The sequence below is a fragment of the Schistocerca cancellata genome, chromosome 5, assembly GCF_023864275.1.
Source record: "Schistocerca cancellata isolate TAMUIC-IGC-003103 chromosome 5, iqSchCanc2.1, whole genome shotgun sequence".
Classification (NCBI taxonomy): domain Eukaryota; kingdom Metazoa; phylum Arthropoda; class Insecta; order Orthoptera; family Acrididae; genus Schistocerca; species Schistocerca cancellata.
In genome coordinates, this window is record NC_064630.1 from 816,456,956 (window position 1) to 816,480,714 (window position 23,759).

A 23,759-nucleotide genomic window follows, 5' to 3' on the forward strand; every position below is an offset into this window, starting at 1 on the left:
TCTGCACTCACTATGAGGTAATCTACATAGACTGTTAGTTCATCAGTTAATTTCGCAACTAGCACATTGTCAGCAGCTCTGATAAACGCACACAGACTAGTACAGAGCAAATGGCATCACACAGTATACTAAACACTTAACTTGATGTAAGAATTGGGTGCATGGCCTAGATCCCTTGGCCAAAGTGATATTCCAATAGCCACAAGTCATATCAAAAGATGTGAGAAATGTACATGAGTGGAACTTTTGCAAAATTTCATCTATGTTAGCTAGTCTGTCACTCTCTCTTACTACAATTTCATTCAACTTACTTGCTTCCAGCACCAATCTGAAACCACCATTATTCTTCATTGGACTACAAGTGGTTTATTATACCTGCTTGTTGACCATGTATTGAAAGTTTTTTCTCACCACTTGTTTTTTTTGTAACTGGAGTGATATGAGGCTGCTTGGAAAACAGTGATGATCCTTCAACTTTATTTTGCAGTCAGTAATCTTTACAAACCTGGCCTGGTTGAAAATGCCTTACAGTTGCTCAGGAGAATACCTTTTTGTTCCTCCGTTTCAGTATTTGCAAAACATTCATTAAAATATTTGTGGGCTTGTGACCACATTGTGAAGCAATATAAGACCACAGATGGTTCGGTCCTCATTGCAAGCGACTTTCTTCCGGGTGGTTTGTTTACTGCTGAGTGATTAACCACTATTTTCAATATACCAGCATGCTTGACTGTTGTGTAATTCTGATAGGCTGTTTAGGATGAAGGGGAGCGATGTTAGATTTAGTTATTGGTGTTTCTATTATTTCTTTTCATAGGTGAAAACTCAACATTTTATTTGATGTTTGCATTACTGGTTGTGATTTGTGGAAATTGGGTAATGGAAAACCAGGTGACAACTATGATGTGGTGTCTTATCCTTGAATTTTAGTGCTGTCTGAAGTGTGCCAATGTGTGATAACGTAACGTGACCTAACCTACAGCCACTGCAGTCTCCTGTGCGTCTCTGTGTGTGGCTTTAAGTTAACTGTTGTCCTGTAGTGCTGTTATTGTTGGCAACCAAGACGTCTGAAGTCGGTGCCCATCTTGTCTGTTCGTACTGGCCAGTGGGCTGACTGTTTCTATTGCCTCCCTCTTCTTCCTTCTGAATGTAAGAGGTGTTTCCACAACATGCTTGCTTTACCAAAATCGACTGTTTGCTGCACTGATCCAGGTGTGATGACATACTCGGATGTGTTATTCATGTTCAGATACCTGTGTGCTGATACGTCGCCCATCTCACATATGTACACCAATCCACATTTGCAACTGATTTCGTGAACTCCAGCAGTATGTAGTTTGTCAACTGTGTCTTTCGTTGTGTGAGGAACATCTTTCATCCTGTTGGGGCCTCGCAAATTTCGATTGATGCCTGCTCAATAGTGAATTTTTCTCACTGGTTCAGTGACACTTTGAACATATGGTAATCGAGCAATGTTTTGTGCTTTCTTTTGCTATCCTCTATAGCCTTCATACATTGTCACTATAGTTTTATGTAGTACATTCACTCCATAACCGTGGGCACAAAAAATGGACTTGAGGTTTTGTAGTTCACCCTTTAGATGTTCCTCATCGCTGATCCTGAGAGCAGTTTTGGTTTCTTCTGTGTAGGGTGATATTGGGATGTGGCATGCAGGTGCCTGTGAGCACAGGTTGGCTTATTATTTTATCTATGGCCCAGTTATCCATCAGGCTTTCTGTAAACGTCCACACCGAGGAAAGGCAGTACGCGATTCTTTTCCATATCCATAGTAAATTGGATACTTCGTGCTGATGGTTGAGGTGCTGTTGGAAATTTTGTAGCTGTTCCTCTCCATGTGGCCAGATGATAAAAGTACTTTGTATATCTCCGAGCCATTAATCTGTGTGTAATGGTGCAGACTGGAATGCTGTTTCTTCAAATTCTTCCATAAAGATGTCTACTGCAGTAGGCGAAAGAGGGTAGCCCATTGCTACTCCACCTCTCTGTTCATAAAATTTCCCTTTCCGCCTGAAAAAGGTGCTCGTTAAACACAGTGGAGCACTAGATCGCAGATATCGGGTGCCATGCGTCCCTGTTCATGGTGTCATGTATAGGTACAATTATGAATAAACACTTGACATCGAAGCTAACAACCATTTCTATGGCCGAGATACAGTTTTGTTTTAAATGTTTCACCGAATTGCTATTGTCGTTAATGTACTATTATGTTTAGCTCACCAAATGTCGTAGTTTTGGGGCCCGATCATTCCCTAGACCGTACGTTGGTGAATTAATGGTACTCACAATCGGTTGTAGAGGAAAGGCCTCTTTGTGGACCTCCAGAGCACCAAATTTTTTTGGTGCCTGTGGAACTAGTGAAATGGGTCTTCTGGCCGTGTCAGAATTCATTCTAGTTTACTTTAGTAGTGCTTGTGTCGATTTGATTGTCTTGTACGTTGGATCCTTGTAAAGTTTCTGTAAATGGATTTACTTGGAAGATCCCCCATTCATTTGTTATAATCTTGTGAGTCCAATATAATGGTCGCATTTGCCTTGTCTGCTCATGTTCTTACTAAATGAAAGCTGTACTCCAGGATGGGTGGTGGGATACCCGCACTAGCAGCGAGCTATTCTGCATGAGGCTGTATGCCTTCCTTGTTAATCCTGTAACCCACAAATGAAATTTTCTTCTTTACATCTTCAGATTTACAGAAGTTAGTTTCATACCTCCTCTATACATGGCTCTCAACACTTCATTGAGGAAATTACAATGTTTGAAGCATTCTGCACTCACTATGAGGTAATCTACATAGACTGTTATTTCATCAGTTAATTTTGCACCTAGCACATTGTCAGCCGCTCTGATAAACGCACACAGACTAGTACAGAGCAAATGGCATCACACAGTATACTAAACAATTACCTTGATGTAAGAATTGTGTGCATGGCCTAGATTCCTTGGCAAAGTGATATTCCAATAGCCACAAGTCATTCCAATAGCCACAAGTCATATCGAAAGATGTGAGAAATGTACATGAGTGGAACTTTTGCAAAATTTCATCTATGTTAGCTAGTCTGTCACTCTCTCTTACTACAACTTCATTCAACTTACTTGCTTCCAGCACCAACCTGAAACCACTGTTATTCTCCATGAACTACAAGTGGTTTATTATACCTGCTGGTTGACCATTCAATTATCCCCCTTGAGACCATCTATTGAATGTTTTTTCTCACCACTTGTTTTTTTTTTTTTTTTTTTTTTTGTAACTGGAGTGATATGAGGCTGCTTGGAAAACAGGGATGATCCTTCAACTTTATTTTGCACTCAGTAATCTTTACAAACCTGGCCTGGATGAAAATGCCTTACAGTTGCTCATGAGAATACCTTTTCGTTCCTCCGTTTCAGTATTTGTAAAACAATCATTAAAATTTTTGTGGGCTTGTCACCACATTATGAAGAAATATAAGACCACAGATGGTACGGTCCTCATTGGAAGTGACTTTCTTCCGGGTGGTTTGTGTTGTGACAGTGCCACGAGATTTAAAAGTTCCGCTACGTCAGTACGCAAACACGGCGATAGAGGCGCTCCGCAGCTCGGCTGAGCGCGGGAGTGCCGCCTAGCTATGAACGGCGCCGGCCGCATGCCACGGCACGGCAGTTGAGTGACAGCTACGGAGTTGGTACCACGAAACCCACTATTGTTTCTACGTTTGTGTATCCACGCAGTTTATTAGTGCATTAAAGGTTATAACACTTTTTGGCGACGAGGTCGGATATTTTTTTTCCAGCGTTGGAGTATTGCGCGTTTGTGTCTGGGCAGACATGGAACAGCTTATGCAAGCGCTCATTGAACAACAAACACAGCTGACGGCTGCTATTCAGGCGTTGTCGACGTCGCTTACTCATCGTCTGTCGTCCTCTTCTCCGCCTCCGTTCCCTCCTTACGACGAGGCCGCTGAGGACTGGGAGGATTATGAGAAGCGTTTGCGGCAACACTTCTTGGCTTTCGGCGTTGTCGACGCCCCGATGTGTAAGTCGTTATTTCTATCTTGGATTTCCCCACGGATCTATCAGCTGCTATCTCAGTTAGCCCCTCTGCGGTAACCTGCCTCTCTGTCCTTCCAAGAAATGTGTGACATATTGTCTAACTATTACCGAAAAAACACCCACGTCGTTGCCGCCCGCGTGGCGTTCTACTGGTGTCGTAAACAGCCCCATCAATCTTACCGGGCTTGGGCGCGGAACTACACGGTCTGAGTAGGAAATGTCAGTTTGTCACGGACGCTCATCATGAGTCTTATGCTGATTCAATGGTTAGGGATGCTATTCTACGGCTTGCTCCTGATAAAGAAGTTCGGCAACGTGCCCTACAACTGCCAAACCCGTCGTTGTCGGAAGTTCTAAGCATCGCTCAATCCTTTGAAGTGTCTCACGCTGCTGGCGCGCAAATAGACGCGTGGTGTGATGTGGGCGCTGTACAGTCAACGTTCGACACAGACAATTTGCCTGTTTCCCAGGAGGACGAGGATGTGGCGGCGGTTCACTCGCGTAAACAACGTCGCGTTGGGCCGCAACGCTCGCAGCGAAAACAGCAACCACAGAAACAGGTTCGTTCCGCCCTTCCTTCTTGTCCACGTTGCTTCGTACAGCATGACAGGGCCGCGTGCCCAAAACGTTGGGCCACGTGTAATTCATGTAGGAAAAAAGGCCACATTGCTTCTGTGTGTCAGTCCCCTCACGTTCCGGTCGCCGATGACGAGGCATCGGACATGGATGTTAACTGTGTGCTTTCTCAAACAAATAAGTTGTTTGTTACTGTTCGTGTTCTGGATAAAGACATTCGCATGCAAGTGGACACTGGCTCTGCAATAACTCTCATTAATTCTCGCACATATTTGGAGTTGGGCTCCCCTCCCTTGTCTCCAGTTACGCGAAATCTGAGAACTTATAATAAACAGAAAATTCCTATCGTTGGCCAGTTTGACGCTTCCACTGCTTACAAGTCTGTTGTTCGGCCCCTCACGTTTTATGTGGTGGATCATGCGGGCACTGAAAATCTGTTCGGTTATGATGCTTTCCAGTTGTTTGGGTTCTCCATTGATGATGATGTGCACCTCATATCTGAGGATATTCCGTATCAACAGCTGGATGGGTTGTGTTCTGAATTCTCGTCCGTGTTCTCTGCTGGTCTGGGTCGTGCCAAGGATTTTGAAGCCCACATTACTCTTAAACCTACAGCTCGCCCTAAGTTTTTCCGGGCACGCCCTATTCCGATGGCGCTGCGTGCACCTGTCAAGGCTGAGATAGACAGGTTGACAGCTTCAGGAATTCTCCTTCCTGTTACCTCCAGCGAATGGGCATCGCCAATCGTGGTGGTTTCTAAACCCAACGGGAGTCTGTGATTGTGTGGCGATTTTAAAGCCACTGTCAACGCTCAGAGCCTCATTGACACTTATCCTCTTCCCCGTCCTGAGGAGTTATTTACCAAGCTCGCTGGGGGCCAGTTCTTTTCCAAACTTGACTTATCGGAGGCGTACCATCAGTTGCCGTTGGATGCGTCTTCCAAGGAATTTCTCGTCATCAACACTCCTTGTGGGTTGTATCAGTACCAGCGGTTACCATTTGGTGTCGCTAGCGCGCCGGCCATTTTTCAGCGGTTTTTGGAACAGCTCACGGTTTTCGTTCCTGGCTGCATCAACTACCTGGATGACATTGTTGTCACGGGGGCCTCCACTGAGGAGCACCTTCGCAATTTGCGTTCATTATTTCGGGTTCTGCATTCGGCTGGGTTGAAGTGCAATCTGGACAAGTCACAGTTCTTCCAACCCTCCATTGTGTATCTTGGTTTCCACCTGTCCCGTGAAGGTATACGTCCTCTACGTCAGCACGTTGCGGCCATCACCGCTCTTCCCCGGCCGTCTACGGTCAAAGAACTTCAGGCGTTTCTAGGCAAGATTGCTTATTATCACAAATTCATTCCATCCGCGGCGGCGGTGGCTCATCCTCTGCATCAGCTGTTACGCAAAAACGTTCCTTTCTGTTGGTCCGACGAGTGTGAGCAGGCTTTTGTTCGCCTGAAGGCTCATTTGCAGTCGGCGCCTTGTCTTGCCACTTTCCGTCCGGGTCAGCACTTGGTTCTGGCGACTGACGCGTCACAGTATGGCCTAGGGGCTGTTCTCGCCCATCGGTATGAGGATGGGTCGGAACGACCCATCGCCTATGCTTCAAAGACCCTCAACGATGCCCAACGGCGTTACTCTCAAATCGAAAAGGAGGCACTCGCTATCATTTATGCGCTAAAAAAGTTCAGCGTTTTTTTGTATGGTTCTAAGTTTCACCTCATCACCGACCACAAGCCGCTGGTCTCTCTGTTCAGCCCTTCGGCGTCGCTTCCGGATAAGGCGGCTCACCGCCTGCAACGTTGGGCCTTATACTTGTCTCGTTTTCACTATGAGATTCACTATCGCCCCACGGCCCAGCACGCCAACGCTGACGCGTTGTCGCGTTTGCCGATGGGCCCCGACCTGGTTTTTGATCGAGATGAACTACTCTGTTTCCACATTGATGAGGAAGAACGTCGTGCGGTTGAGGGTTTTCCGCTTACTGGTTCGCAGGTCGCGTCGGCTACTGCGCGGGACCCGGTCCTGCGTCGGGTGATCGGTTTTGTTCAACAAGGTTGGCTGGACAGGACCAAGGGCCGGGCATCGGATCCCCTTCGCAACTACCATGCCTTGCGCCTTCGTCTGTCTGTTCGTGAGGGTGTTGTTCTTCTGGCCATGGATGGCGCATCTCCACGGGTCGTGGTGCCAGCTTCTCTTCGCAAAGATGTTCTCAAACTATTGCATGAAGGCCATTGGGGGATTTTTCGGACTAAGTCCCTGGCCCGCCGGCATGTTTATTGGCCCGGTATCGATTCGGACATCTCCCATATGGTCGCTGCGTGTGGTCAGTGTGCTCAACAACTGGCTGCACCCCGTACAATGCCCTCTCCGTGGCCTGATCCGGCGCAGCCATGGGAACGGGTGCACGCTGACTTTGCCGGCCCCTTCCTAGGCACTTATTGGCTCCTGTTGATTGACGCCTTCTCAAAGTTTCCGTTTGTGGTTCGATGTCCGTCGCCCACCACTGCGGCAACGACGCTGGCTTTGTCCAAAATCTTTGCGCTAGAAGGTCTTCCCTCCACGATTGTCACGGACAACGGCCCTCAGTTCTCTTCGCAGGCCTTCCGTGATTTTTGTACTGGACAAGGGATTCATCATGTTACAGCACCGCCTTTCCATCCCCAATCGAATGGGGAGGTCGAGCGCCTTGTCCGCACTTTCAAAAGCCAGATGAAAAAATTCCTTACTGATTTTTCTACCGATGACGCTCTGTTGCAATTTCTGAGTTCTTATCGCTTCACGCCTCTGGGTGATCGCAGCCCTGCTGAACTATTGCATGGCCGCCAACCGCGCACTCTACTGCACCTGCTTCACCCTGTCAGGCCTAGTCCTGTGTCCCCTAGTGCGGGAAAATACTCGGTAGGCGCCGACGTGTGGGCACGAGGGTATGGATCTCGCCCTAAATGGATTCCAGGGGTGGTCAAGGCTCTTCGCGGCCGCCGGCGTTGTGAAATACGTACGTACGACGGCACGGTTGTTCGTCATTACGACCAGATGCGCCCACGAGTGGTGGCCACGCCGGTGCCACCGCCCCTTCTTTCACCTCCACCAGCCCGCGATGCCAGTCCTGTCGCGGCTGCCGGTCTCCCGTGCGTGTCGCTGCAGCCAACGTCGCTACCGCTTCTGAGTACACCGGAACCGGCCCCAGTCGCGACGCCGCCTTCTCCGGGACCCATCTCGCTGGAGCACACCCCCAGGTCCACGACACCTATGGATGCTGCTCCGGAGTTTTCACCCATCATCTCGTCCAGGAGGCACGTTCCATGCACAAGCTTCCGTCCTGGACATTTTCGACCATATTCTCGTGTTTCTCCGCGGGATCTTCTCGGGGTCTCCCAAGAGGCCATGGATGTCTCCGCACTGTCCATGTCTCCCAGGAAGTGAGTGTCTTTTTGTTTCAAGGGGGGAAAAGTGTTGTGACAGTGCCACGAGATTTAAAAGTGCCGCTACGTCAGTACGCAAACACGGCGATAGAGGCACTCCGCAGCTCGGCTGAGCGTGGGAGCGCCACCTAGCTATGAACGGCGCCGGCCGCATGCCACGGCACGGCAGTTGAGTGACAGCTACGGAGTTGGTGGCACGAAACCCACTATTGTTTCTACGTTTGTGTATCCATGCAGTTTATTAGTGCATTAAAGGTTATAACACTTTGTTTACTGCTGAGTGAGAAACCTCTATTTTCAATATACCAGCATGCTTGGCTGTTGTGTAATTCTGATAGGCTGTTTAGGATGAAGGGGAGCGATGTTAGAAATAATTATTGGTGTTTCTATTATTTCTTTTCATAGGTGAAAACCCAACATTTTGTTTGATGTTTGCATTACTGGTTGTGATTTGTGGAAATCGGGTAATGGAAAAGCAGACGACAACTATGATGTGGTGTCTTTTCCTTGAATTTTAGTGCTGTCTGAAGTGTGCCAATATGTGATAAGGTAACGTAACCTAACCTACAGCCACTGCAGTCTCCTGTGCGCCTCTGTATGTGGCTTCAAGTTAACTGTTGTCCTGTAGTGCTGTATATGTTGGCAACCAAGACGTCTGAAGTCGGTGCCCATCTTGTCTGTTCGTACTGGCCAGTGGGCTGACTGTTTCTATTGCCTCCCTCTTCTTCCTCCTGAATGTAAGAGCTGTTTCCACAACATGCTTGCTTTACCAAAATCGACTGTTTGCTGCACTCATCCACGTGTGATGTCGTACTCGGATGTGTCATTCATGTTCAGATACCTGTGTGCTGATATGTCGCCCATCTCACATACATACACCAATCCACCTTTGCAACTGATTTCGTGAACTCCAGCAGGATGTAGTTTGTCAACTGTGTCTTTCGTTGTGTGAGGAACATCTTTCATCCTGTTGGGGCCACGCAAATTTCGATTGATGCCTGCTCAATGGAGAATTTTGCCCACTGGTTCAGTGACACTTTGAACATATGGTAATCGAGCAATGTTTTGTGCTTTCTTTTGCTATCCTCTATAGCCTTCATACATTGTCACTATTTTTATATGTAGTACATTCACTCCATAACCGTTGGCACTAGAAATGGACTGGAGGTTTTGTAGTTCACTCTTTAGATGTTCCTCATCGCTGATCCTGAGAGCAGTTTTGGTTTCTTCTGTGTAGATTGATATTATGATGTTTCATGCAGGTGCCTGTGAGCACAGGTTGGCTTATTATTTTATTTATGGCCCAGTTATCCATCAGGCTTTCTGTAAACGTCCACACCGAGGAAAGGCAGTACGCGATTCTTTTCCATATCCATAGTAAATTGGATACTTCGCGCTGATGGTTGAGGTGCTGTTGCTGTTCCTCTCCATGTGGCCAGATGATAAAAGTACTTTGTATATCTCCGAGCCATTAATTTGTATGTAATGGTGCAGACTGGAATGCTGTTTCTTCAATTTCTTCCATAAAGATGTCTACTGCAATAGGCGAAAGAGGGTAGCCCATTGCTACTCCACCTCTCTGTTCATAAAATTTCCCTTTCCGCCTGAAAAAGGTGCTCGTTAATCACAGTGGAGCACTAGATCGCAGATATCGGGTGCCATGCGTCCCTGTTCATGGTGTCGTGTATAGGTACAATCATGAATAAAGACTTGACATCGAAGCTAACCATAATTTCTGTGGCCGAGATACAGTTTTGTTTTAAATGTTTCACCGAATTGCTATTGTCGTTAATGTACTATTATGTTTAGCTCACCAAATGTCGGAGCTTTGGGGCCCGTTCCTTCCCTAGACCGTACGTTGGTGAATTAATGGTACTCACAATCGGTTGTAGAGGAAAGGCCTCTTTGTGGACCTCCAGAGCACCAAATTTTTTTGGTGCCTGTGGAACTTGTGAGATTGGTCTTCTGGCCGTGTCAGAATTCATTCTAATTTACTTTAGTAGTGCTTGTGTCGATTTGATTGTCTTGTACGTTGTATCTCTGTAAAGTTTCTGTAAATGGATTTACTTGGAAGATCCCCCTTTCATTTGTTATAATCTTGTGAGTCCAATATAATGGTCGCATTTGCCTTTTCTGCTCATGTTCTTACTAAATGAAAGCTGTACTCCAGCATGGGTGGTGGGATACCCGCACTAGCAGCAGGCTATTCTGCATGAGGCTGTATGCCTTCCTTGTTAATCCTGTAACCCACAAATGAAATTTTCTTCTTTACATCTACAGATTTACAGAAGTTAGTTTCATACCTCCTCTATACATGGCTCTCAACACTTCATTGAGGAAATTACAGTGTTTGTAGCATTCTGCACTCACTATGAGGTAATCTACATAGACTGTTATTTCATCAGATAATTTCGCACCTAGCACGTTGTCAACAGCTCTGATAAATGCACTCAGACTAGTACAGAGCAAATGGCATCACACAGTATACTAAACACTTACCCTGATGTAAGAATTCTGTGCATGGCCTAGATCCCTTGGCCAGTGTGATACCCCAATAGCCACAAGTCATATCAAAAGGTGTGAGAAATGTACATGAGTGGAACTTTTGCAAAATTTCATCTATGTTAGCTAGTCTTTCACTCTTTCTTACTACAACTTCGTTCAACTTACTTGCTTCCAGCACCAACCTGAAACCACCGTTATTCTCCATGAACTACAAGTGGTTTATTATACCTGCTGGTTGACCATTCAATTATCCCCTTTGAGACCATGTATTGAATGTTTTATCTCACCACTTGTTTTTTTTGTAACTGGTGTGATATGAGGCTGCTTGGAAAACAGTGATGATCCTTCAACTTTATTTTGCACTCAGTAATCTTTACAAACCTGGCCTGGTTGAAAATGCCTTACAGTTGCTCAGGAGAATACCTTTTCGTTCCTCCGTTTCAGTATTTGTAAAACATTCATTAAAATTTTTGTGGGCTTGTGACCACATTGTGAAGAAATATAAGACCACAGATGGTACGGTCCTCATTGGAAGTGACTTTCTTCCGGGTGGTTTGTTTACTGCTGAGTGAGAAGCCTCTATTTTCAATATACCAGCATGCTTGACTGTTGTGTAATTCTGATAGGCTGTTTAGGATGAATGGGAGCGATGTTAGAAATAGTTATTGGTGTTTCTATTATTTCTTTTCATAGGTGAAAACCCAACATTTTGTTTGATGTTTGCATTACTGGTTGTGATTTGTGGAAATCGGGTAATGGAAAAGCAGGCAACAACTATGATGTGGTGTCTTTTCCATGAATTTTAGTGCTGTCTGAAGTGTGCCAATATGTGATAACGTAACGTGACCTAACCTACAGCCACTGCATTCTCCTGTGCGCCTCTGTCTGTGGCTTCAAGTTAACTGTTGTCCTGTAGTGCTGTTATTGTTGGCAACCAAGACGTCTGAAGACGGTGCCCATCTAGTCTGTTCGTACTGGCCAGTGGGCTGACTGTTTCTATTGCCTCCCTCTTCTTCCTCCTGAATGTAAGAGCTGTTTCCACAACATGCTTGCCTTACCAAAATCGACTGTTTGCTGCACTGATCCAGGTGTGATGTCATACTCGGATGTGTCATTCATGTTCAGATACCTGTGTGCTGATACGTCGCCCATCTCACATACATACACCAATCCACATTTGCAACTGATTTGGAGAACTCCAGCAGGATGTAGTTTGTCAACTGTGTCTTTCGTTGTGTGAGGAAAATCTTTCATCCTATTGGGGCCCGCAAATTTCGATTGATGCCTGCTCAATGGAAAATTTTGCCCACTGGTTCAGTGACACTTTGAACATATGGTAATCGAGCAATGTTTTGTGCTTTCTTTTGCTATCCTCTATAGCCTTCATACATTGTCACCATAGTTTTATGTAGTACATTCACTCCATAACCGTTGGCACTAGAAATGGACTGGAGATTTTGTAGTTCACTCTTTAGATGTTCCTCATCGCTGATCCTGAGAGCAGTTTTGGTTTCTTCTGTGTAGATTGATATTATGATGTTTCATGCAGGTGCCTGTGAGCACAGGTTGGCTTATTATTTTATTTATGGCCCAGTTATCCATCAGGCTTTCTGTAAACGTCCACACCGAGGAAAGGCAGTACGCGATTCTTTTCCATATCCATAGTAAATTGGATACTTCGCGCTGATGGTTGAGGTGCTGTTGGAAATTTCATAGCTGTTCCTCTCCATGTGGCCAGATGATAAAAGTACTTTGTATATCTCCGAGCCATTAATCTGTGTGTAATGGTGCAGACTGGAATGCTGTTTCTTCAAATTCTTCCATAAAGATGTCTACTGCAATAGGTGAAAGAGGGTAGCCCATTGCTACTCCACCTCTCTGTTCATAAAATTTCCCTTTCCGCCTGAAAAAGGTGCTCGTTAATCACAGTGGAGCACTAGATCGCAGATATCGGGTGCCATGCGTCCCTGTTCATGGTGTCGTGTATAGGTACAATCATGAATAAAGACTTGACATCGAAGCTAACCATCATTTCTGTGGCCGAGATACAGTTTTGTTTTAAATGTTTCACCGAATTGCTATTGTCGTTAATGTACTATTATGTTTAGCTCACCAAATGTCGGAGCTTTGGGGCCCGTTCCTTCCCTAGACCGTACGTTGGTGAATTAATGGTACTCACAATCGGTTGTAGAGGAAAGGCCTCTTTGTGGACCTCCACAGCACCAAATTTTTTTGGTGCCTGTGGAACTTGTGAGATTGGTCTTCTGGCCATGTCAGAATTCATTCTAATTTACTTTAGTAGTGCTTGTGTCGATTTGATTGTCTTGTACGTTGGATCTCTGTAAAGTTTCTGTAAATGGATTAACTTGGAAGATCCCCCTTTCATTTGTTATAATCTTGTGAGTCCAATATAATGGTCGCATTTGCCTTTTCTGCTCATGTTCTTACTAAATGAAAGCTGTACTCCAGCATGGGTGGTGGGATACCCGCAGTAGCAGCAGGCTATTCTGCATGAGGCTGTATGCCTTCCTTGTTAATCCTGTAACCCACAAATGAAATTTTCTTCTTTACATCTACAGATTTACAGAAGTTAGTTTCATACCTCCTCTATACATGGCTCTCAACACTTCATTGAGGAAATTACAGTGTTTGTAGCATTCTGCACTCACTATGAGGTAATCTACATAGACTGTTATTTCATCAGATAATTTCGCACCTAGCACGTTGTCAACAGCTCTGATAAACGCACTCAAACTAGTACAGAGCAAATGGCATCACACAGTATACTAAACACTTACCCTGATGTAAGAATTCTGTGCATGGCCTAGATCCCTTGGCCAATGTGATACCCCAATAGCCACAAGTCATATCAAAAGGTGTGAGAAATGTACATGAGTGGAACTTTTGCAAAATTTCATCTATGTTAGCTAGTCTGTCACTCTTTCTTACTACAACTTCGTTCAACTTACTTGCTTCCAGCACCAACCTGAAACCACCGTTATTCTCCATGAACTACAAGTGGTTTATTATACCTGCTGGTTGACCATACAATTATCCCCCTTGAGACCATGTATTGAATGTTTTATCTCACCACTTGTTTTTTTTGTAACTGGAGTGATATGAGGCTGCTTGGAAAACAGTGATGATCCTTCAACTTTATTTTGCACTCAGTAATCTTTACAAACCTGGCCTGGTTGAAAATGTTTTACAGTTGCTCAGGAGAATACCTTTTCGTTCCTCCGTTTCAGTATTTGTAAAACATTCATTAAAATTTTTGTGGGCTTGTGACCACATTGTGAAGAAATATAAGACCACAGATGGTACGGTCCTCATTGGAAGTGACTTTCTTCCGGGTGGTTTGTTTACTGCTGAGTGAGAAGCCTCTATTTTCAATATACCAGCATGCTTGACTGTTGTGTAATTCTGATAGGCTGTTTAGGATGAATGGGAGCGATGTTAGAAATAGTTATTGGTGTTTCTATTATTTCTTTTCATAGGTGAAAACCCAACATTTTGTTTGATGTTTGCATTACTGGTTGTGATTTGTGGAAATCGGGTAATGGAAAAGCAGGCAACAACTATGATGTGGTGTCTTTTCCATGAATTTTAGTGCTGTCTGAAGTGTGCCAATATGTGATAACGGAACGTGACCTAACCTACAGCCACTGCATTCTCCTGTGCGCCTCTGTATGTGGCTTCAAGTTAACTGTTGTCCTGTTGTGCTGTTATTGTTGGCAACCAAGACGTCTGAAGTCGGTGCCCATCTAGCCTGTTCGTACTGGCCAGTGGGCTGACTGTTTCTATTGCCTTTCTCTTCTTCCTCCTGAATGTAAGAGCTGTTTCCACAACATGCTTGCTTTACCAAAATCGACTGTTTGCTGCACTGATCCAGGTGTGATGTCATACTCGGATGTGTCATTCATGTTCAGATACCTGTGTGCTGATACGTCGCCCATCTCACATACATACACCAATCCACATTTGCAACTGATTTGGTGAACTCCAGCAGGATGTAGTTTGTCAACTGTGTCTTTCGTTGTGTGAGGAAAATCTTTCATCCTATTGGGGCCCGCAAATTTCGATTGATGCCTGCTCAATGGAGAATTTTGCCCACTGGTTCAGTGACACTTTGAACATATGGTAATCGAGCAATGTTTTGTGCTTTCTTTTGCTATCCTCTATAGCCTTCATACATTGTCACTATAGTTTTATGTAGTACATTCACTCCATAACCGTTGGCACTAGAAATGGACTGGAGATTTTGTAGTTCACTCTTTAGATGTTCCTCATCGCTGATCCTGAGAACAGTTTGGGTTTCTTCTGTGTAGATTGATATTATGATGTTTCATGCAGGTGCCTGTGAGCACAGGTTGGCTTATTATTTTATTTATGGCCCAGTTATCCATCAGGCTTTCTGTAAACGTCCACACCGAGGAAAGGCAGTACGCGATTCTTTTCCATATCCATAGTAAATTGGATACTTCGCGCTGATGGTTGAGGTGCTGTTGTTGTTCCTCTCCATGTGGCCAGATGATAAAAGTACTTTGTATATCTCCGAGCCATTAATTTGTATGTAATGGTGCAGACTGGAATGCTGTTTCTTCAATTTCTTCCATAAAGATGTCTACTGCAATAGGCGAAAGAGGGTAGCCCATTGCTACTCCACCTCTCTGTTCATAAAATTTCCCTTTCCGCCTGAAAAAGGTGCTCGTTAATAACAGTGGAGCACTAGATCGCAGATATCGGGTGCCATGCGTCCCTGTTCATGGTGTCGTGTATAGGTACAATTGTGAATAAAGACTTGACATCGAAGCTAACCATAATTTCTGTGGCCGAGATACAGTTTTGTTTTAAATGTTTCACCGAATTGCTATTGTCGTTAATGTACTATTATGTTTAGCTCACCAAATGTCGGAGCTTTGGGGCCCGTTCCTTCCCTAGACCGTACATTGGTGAATTAATGGTACTCACAATCGGTTGTAGAGGAAAGGCCTCTTTGTGGACCTCCAGAGCACCAAATTTTTTTGGTGCCTGTGGAACTTGTGAGATTGGTCTTCTGGCCGTGTCAGAATTCATTCTAATTTACTTTAGTAGTGCTTGTGTCGATTTGATTGTCTTGTACGTTGTATCTCTGTAAAGTTTCTGTAAATGGATTTACTTGGAAGATCCCCCTTTCATTTGTTATAATCTTGTGAGTCCAATATAATGGTCGCATTTGCCTTTTCTGCTCATGTTCTTACTGAATGAAAGCTGTACTCCAGCATGGGTGGTGGGATACCCGCACTAGCAGCAGGCTATTCTGCATGAGGCTGTATGCCTTCCTTGTTAATCCTGTAACCCACAAATGAAATTTTCTTCTTTACATCTACAGATTTACAGAAGTTAGTTTCATACCTCCTCTATACATGGCTCTCAACACTTCATTGAGGAAATTACAGTGTTTGTAGCATTCTGCACTCACTATGAGGTAATCTACATAGACTGTTATTTCATCAGATAATTTCGCACCTAGCACGTTGTCAACAGCTCTGATAAACGCACTCAGACTAGTACAGAGCAAATGGCATCACACAGTATACTAAACACTTACCCTGATGTAAGAATTCTGTGCATGGCCTAGATCCCGTGGCCAGTGTGATACCCCAATAGCCACAAGTCATATCAAAAGGTGTGAGAAATGTACATGAGTGGAACTTTTGCAAAATTTCATCTATGTTAGCTAGTCTTTCACTCTTTCTTACTACAACTTCGTTCAACTTACTTGCTTCCAGCACCAACCTGAAACCACCATTATTCTCCATGAACTACAAGTGGTTTATTATACCTGCTGGTTGACCATTCAATTATCCCCCTTGAGACCATGTATTGAATGTTTTATCTCACCACTTGTTTTTTTTGTAACTGGTGTGATATGAGGCTGCTTGGAAAACAGTGATGATCCTTCAACTTTATTTTGCACTCAGTAATCTTTAAAAACCTGGCCTGGTTGAAAATGCCTTACAGTTGCTCAGGAGAATACCTTTTCGTTCCTCCGTTTCAGTATTTGTTAAACATTCATTAAAATTTTTGTGGGCTTGTGACCACATTGTGAAGAAATATAAGACCACAGATGGTAGGGTCCTCATTGGAAGTGACTTTCTTCCGGGTGGTTTGTTTACTGCTGAGTGAGAAGCCTCTATTTTCAATATACCAGCATGCTTGACTGTTGTGTAATTCTGATAGGCTGTTTAGGATGAATGGGAGCGATGTTAGAAATAGTTATTGGTGTTTCTATTATTTCTTTTCATAGGTGAAAACCCAACATTTTGTTTGATGTTTGCATTACTGGTTGTGATTTGTGGAAATCGGGTAATGGAAAAGCAGGCAACAACTATGATGTGGTGTCTTTTCCATGAATTTTAGTGCTGTCTGAAGTGTGCCAATATGTGATAACGGAACGTGACCTAACCTACAGCCACTGCATTCTCCTGTGCGCCTCTGTATGTGGCTTCAAGTTAACTGTTGTCCTGTAGTGCTGTTATTGTTGGCAACCAAGACGTCTGAAGTCGGTGCCCATCTAGCCTGTTCGTACTGGCCAGTGGGCTGACTGTTTCTATTGCCTCCCTCTTCTTCCTCCTGAATGTAAGAGCTGTTTCCACAACATGCTTGCTTTACCAAAATCGACTGTTTGCTGCACTGATCCAGGTGTGATGTCATACTCGGATGTGTCATTCATGTTCAGATACCTGTGTGCTGATACGTCGCACATTTCACATACATACACCAATCCACATTTGCAACTGATTTGGTGAACTCCAGCAGGATGTAGTTTGTCAACTGTGTCTTTCGTTGTGTGAGGAAAATCTTTCATCCTATTGGGGCCCGCAAATTTCGATTGATGCCTGCTCAATGGAGAATTTTGCCCACTGGTTCAGTGACACTTTGAACATATGGTAATCGAGCAATGTTTTGTGCTTTCTTTTGCTATCCTCTATAGCCTTCATACATTGTCACTATAGTTTTATGTAGTACATTCACTCCATAACCGTTGGCACTAGAAATGGACTGGAGATTTTGTAGTTCACTCTTTAGATGTTCCTCATCGCTGATCCTGAGAGCAGTTTTGGTTTCTTCTGTGTAGATTGATATTATGATGTTTCATGCAGGTGCCTGTGAGCACAGGTTGGCTTATTATTTTATTTATGGCCCAGTTATCCATCAGGCTTTCTGTAAACGTCCACACCGAGGAAAGGCAGTACGCGATTCTTTTCCATATCCATAGTAAATTGGATACTTCGCGCTGATAGTTGAGGTGCTGTTGGAAATTTCATAGCTGTTCCTCTCCATGTGGCCAGATGATAAAAGTACTTTGTATATCTCCGAGCCATTAATCTGTGTGTAATGGTGCAGACTGGAATGCTGTTTCTTCAAATTCTTCCATAAAGATGTCTACTGCAATAGGTGAAAGAGGGTAGCCCATTGCTACTCCACCTCTCTGTTCATAAAATTTCCCTTTCCGCCTGAAAAAGGTGCTCGTTAATCACAGTGGAGCACTAGATCGCAGATATCGGGTGCCATGCGTCCCTGTTCATGGTGTCGTGTATAGGTACAATCATGAATAAAGACTTGACATCGAAGCTAACCATAATTTCTGTGGCCGAGATACAGTTTTGTTTTAAATGTTTCACCGAATTGCTATTGTCGTTAATGTACTATTATGTTTAGCTGACCAAATGTCGGAGCTTTGGGGCCCGTCCCTTGCCTAGACCGTACGTTGGTGAATTAATGGTACTCACAATTGGTTGTAGAGGAAAGGCCCCTTTGTGGACCTCCATAGCACCAAATTTTTTTGGTGCCTGTGGAACTTGTGAGATTGGTCTTCTGGCCGTGTCAGAATTCATTCTAATTTACTTTAGTAGTGCTTGTGTCGATTTGATTGTCTTGTACGTTGGATCTCTGTAAAGTTTCTGTAAATGGATTTACTTGGAAGATCCCCCTTTCATTTGTTATAATCTTGTGAGTCCAATATAATGGTCGCATTTGCCTTTTCTGCTCATGTTCTTACTAAATGAAAGCTGTACTCCAGCATGGGTGGTGGGATACCCGCACTAGCAGCAGGCTATTCTGCATGAGGCTGTATGCCTTCCTTGTTAATCCTGTAACCCACAAATGAAATTTTCTTCTTTACATCTACAGATTTACAGAAGTTAGTTGCATACCTCCTCTATACATGGCTCTCAACACTTCATTGAGGAAATTACAGTGTTTGTAGCATTCTGCACTCACTATGAGGTAATCTACATAGACTGTTATTTCATCAGATAATTTCGCACCTAGCACGTTGTCAACAGCTCTGATAAACGCACTCAGACTAGTACAGAGCAAATGGCATCACACAGTATACTAAACACTTACCCTGATGTAAGAATTCTGTGCATGGCCTAGATCCCTTGGCCAGTGTGATACCCCAATAGCCACAAGTCATGTCAAAAGGTGTGGGAAATGTACATGAGTGGAACTTTTGCAAAATTTCATCTATGTTAGCTAGTCTTTCACTCTTCCTTACTACAACTTCGTTCAACTTACTTGCTTCCAGCACCAACCTGAAACCACCGTTATTCTCCATGAACTACAAGTGGTTTATTATACCTGCTGGTTGACCATTCAATTATCCCCCTTGAGACCATGTATTGAATGTTTTATCTCACCACTTGTATTTTTTTGTAACTGGTGTGATATGAGGCTGCTTGGAAAACAGTGATGATCCTTCAACTTCATTTTGCACTCAGTAATCTTTACAAACCTGGCCTGGTTGAAAATGCCTTACAGTTGTTCAGGAGAATACCTTTTCGTTCCTCCGTTTCAGTATTTGTAAAACATTCATTAAAATTTTTGTGGGCTTGTGACCACATTGTGAAGAAATATAAGACCACAGATGTTACGGTCCTCATTGGAAGTGACTTTCTTCCGGGTGGTTTGTTTACTGCTGAGTGAGAAGCCTCTATTTTCAATATACCAGCATGCTTGACTGTTGTGTAATTCTGATAGGCTGTTTAGGATGAATGGGAGCGATGTTAGAAATAGTTATTGGTGTTTCTATTATTTCTTTTCATAGGTGAAAACCCAACATTTTGTTTGATGTTTGCATTACTGGTTGTGATTTGTGGAAATCGGGTAATGGAAAAGCAGGCAACAACTATGATGTGGTGTCTTTTCCATGAATTTTAGTGCTGTCTGAAGTGTGCCAATATGTGATAACGGAACGTGACCTAACCTACAGCCACTGCAGTCTCCTGTGCGCCTCTGTATGTGGCTTCAAGTTAACTGTTGTCCTGTAGTGCTGTTATTGTTGGCAACCAAGACGTCTGAAGTCGGTGCCCATCTAGTCTGTTCGTACTGGCCAGTGGGCTGACTGTTTCTATTGCCTCCCTCTTCTTCCTCCTGAATGTAAGAGCTGTTTCCACAACATGCTTGCTTTACCAAAATCGACTGTTTGCTGCACTGATCCAGGTGTGATGTCATACTCGGATGTGTCATTCATGTTCAGATACCTGTGTGCTGATACGTCGCCCATCTCACATACATACACCAATCCACATTTGCAACTGATTTGGTGAACTCCAGCAGGATGTAGTTTGTCAACTGTGTCTTTCGTTGTGTGAGGAAAATCTTTCATCCTATTGGGGCCCGCAAATTTCGATTGATGCCTGCTCAATGGAGAATTTTGCTCACTGGTTCAGTGACACTTTGAACATATGGTAATCGAGCAATGTTTTGTGCTTTCTTTTGCTATCCTCTATAGCCTTCATACATTGTCACTATTTTTTTATGTAGTACATTCACTCCATAACCGTTGGCACTAGAAATGGACTGGAGATTTTGTAGTTCACTCATTAGATGTTCCTCATCGCTGATCCTGAGAGCAGTTTTGGTTTCTTCTGTGTAGATTGATATTATGATGTTTCATGCAGGTGCCTGTGAGCACAGGTTGGCTTATTATTTTATTTATGGCCCAGTTATCCATCAGGCTTTCTGTAAACGTCCACACCGAGGAATGGCAGTACGCTATTCTTTTCCATATCCATAGTAAATTGGATACTTCGCGCTGATGGTTGAGGTGCTGTTGGAAATTTCGTAGCTCTTCCTCTCCATGTGGCCAGATGATAAAAGTACTTTGTATATCTCCGAGCCATTAATTTGTATGTAATGGTGCAGACTGGAATGCTGTTTCTTCAATTTCTTCCATAAAGATGTCTACTGCAATAGGCGAAAGAGGGTAGCCCATTGCTACTCCACCTCTCTGTTCATAAAATTTCCCTTTCTGCCTGAAAAAGGTGCTCGTTAATCACAGTGGAGCACTAGATCGCAGATATCGGGTGCCATGCGTCCCTGTTCATGGTGTCGTGTATAGGTACAATCATGAATAAAGACTTGACATCGAAGCTAACCATAATTTCTGTGGCCGAGATACAGTTTTGTTTTAAATGTTTCACCGAATTGCTATTGTCGTTAATGTACTATTATGTTTAGCTGACCAAATGTCGGAGCTTTGGGGCCCGTTCCTTGCCTAGACCGTACGTTGGTGAATTAATGGTACTCACAATTGGTTGTAGAGGAAAGGCCCCTTTGTGGACCTCCATAGCACCAAATTTTTTTGGTGCCTGTGGAACTTGTGAGATTGGTCTTCTGGCCGTGTCAGAATTCATTCTAATTTACTTTAGTAGTGCTTGTGTCGATTTGATTGTCTTGTACGTTGGATCTCTGTAAAGTTTCTGTAAATGGATTTACTTGGAAGATCCCCCTTTCATTTGTTATAATCTTGTGAGTCCAATATAATGGTCGCATTTGCCTTTTCTGCTCATGTTCTTACTAAATGAAAGCTGTACTCCAGCATGGGTGGTGGGATACCCGCACTAGCAGCAGGCTATTCTGCATGAGGCTGTATGCCTTCCTTGTTAATCCTGTAACCCACAAATGAAATTTTCTTCTTTACATCTACAGATTTACAGAAGTTAGTTTCATACCTCCTCTATACATGGCTCTCAACACTTCATTGAGGAAATTACAGTGTTTGTAGCATTCTGCACTCACTATGAGGTAATCTACATAGACTGTTATTTCATCAGATAATTTCGCACCTAGCACGTTGTCAACAGCTCTGATAAACGCACTCAGACTAGTACAGAGCAAATGGCATCACACAGTATACTAAACACTTACCCTGATGTAAGAATTCTGTGCATGGCCTAGATCCCTTGGCCAGTGTGATACCCCAATAGCCACAAGTCATATCAAAAGGTGTGAGAAATGTACATGAGTGGAACTTTTGCAAAATTTCATCTATGTTAGCTAGTCTTTCACTCTTTCTTACTTCAACTTCGTTCAACTTACTTGCTTCCAGCACCAACCTGAAACCACCGTTATTCTCCATGAACTACAAGTGGTTTATTATACCTGCTGGTTGACCATTCAATTATCCCCCTTGAGACCATGTATTGAATGTTTTATCTCACCACTTGTTTTTTTTGTAACTGGTGTGATATGAGGCTGCTTGGAAAACAGTGATGATCCTTCAACTTTATTTTGCACTCAGTAATCTTTACAAACCTGGCCTGGTTGAAAATGCCTTACAGTTGCTCAGGAGAATACCTTTTCGTTCCTCCGTTTCAGTATTTGTAAAACATTCATTAAAATTTTTGTGGGCTTGTGACCACATTGTGAAGAAATATAAGACCACAGATGGTACGGTCCTCATTGGAAGTGACTTTCTTCCGGGTGGTTTGTTTACTGCTGAGTGAGAAGCCTCTATTTTCAATATACCAGCATGCTTGACTGTTGTGTAATTCTGATAGGCTGTTTAGGATGAATGGGAGCGATGTTAGAAATAGTTATTGGTGTTTCTATTATTTCTTTTCATAGGTGAAAACCCAACATTTTGTTTGATGTTTGCATTACTGGTTGTGATTTGTATAAATCGGGTAATGGAAAAGCAGGCAACAACTATGATGTGGTGTCTTTTCCATGAATTTTAGTGCTGTCTGAAGTGTGCCAATATGTGATAACGGAACGTGACCTAACCTACAGCCACTGCATTCTCCTGTGCGCCTCTGTCTGTGGCTTCAAGTTAACTGTTGTCCTGTAGTGCTGTTATTGTTGGCAACCAAGACGTCTGAAGTCGGTGCCCATCTAGTCTGTTCGTACTGGCCAGTGGGCTGACTGTTTCTATTGCCTCCCTCTTCTTCCTCCTGAATGTAAGAGCTGTTTCCACAACATGCTTGCCTTACCAAAATCGACTGTTTGCTGCACTGATCCAGGTGTGATGTCATACTCGGATGTGTCATTCATGTTCAGATACCTGTGTGCTGATACGTCGCCCATCTCACATACATACACCAATCCACATTTGCAACTGATTTGGTGAACTCCAGCAGGATGTAGTTTGTCAACTGTGTCTTTCGTTGTGTGAGGAAAATCTTTCATCCTATTAGGGCCCGCAAATTTCGATTGATGCCTGCTCAATGGAAAATTTTGCCCACTGGTTCAGTGTCACTTTGAACATATGGTAATCGAGCAATGTTTTGTGCTTTCTTTTGCTATCCTCTATAGCCTTCATACATTGTCACCATAGTTTTATGTAGTACATTCACTCCATAACCGTTGGCACTAGAAATGGACTGGAGATTTTGTAGTTCACTCTTTAGATGTTCCTCATCGCTGATCCTGAGAGCAGTTTTGGTTTCTTCTGTGTAGATTGATATTATGATGTTTCATGCAGGTGCCTGTGAGCACAGGTTGGCTTATTATTTTATTTATGGCCCAGTTATCCATCAGGCTTTCTGTAAACGTCCACACCGAGGAAAGGCAGTACACGATTCTTTTCCATATCCATAGTAAATTGGATACTTCGCGCTGATGGTTGAGGTGCTGTTGCTGTTCCTCTCCATGTGGCCAGATGATAAAAGTACTTTGTATATCTCCGAGCCATTAATTTGTATGTAATGGTGCAGACTGGAATGCTGTTTCTTCAATTTCTTCCATAAAGATGTCTACTGCAATAGGCGAAAGAGGGTAGCCCATTGCTACTCCACCTCTCTGTTCATAAAATTTCCCTTTCCGCCTGAAAAAGGTGCTCGTTAATCACAGTGGAGCACTAGATCGCAGATATCGGGTGCCATGCGTCCCTGTTCATGGTGTCGTGTATAGGTACAATCATGAATAAAGACTTGACAT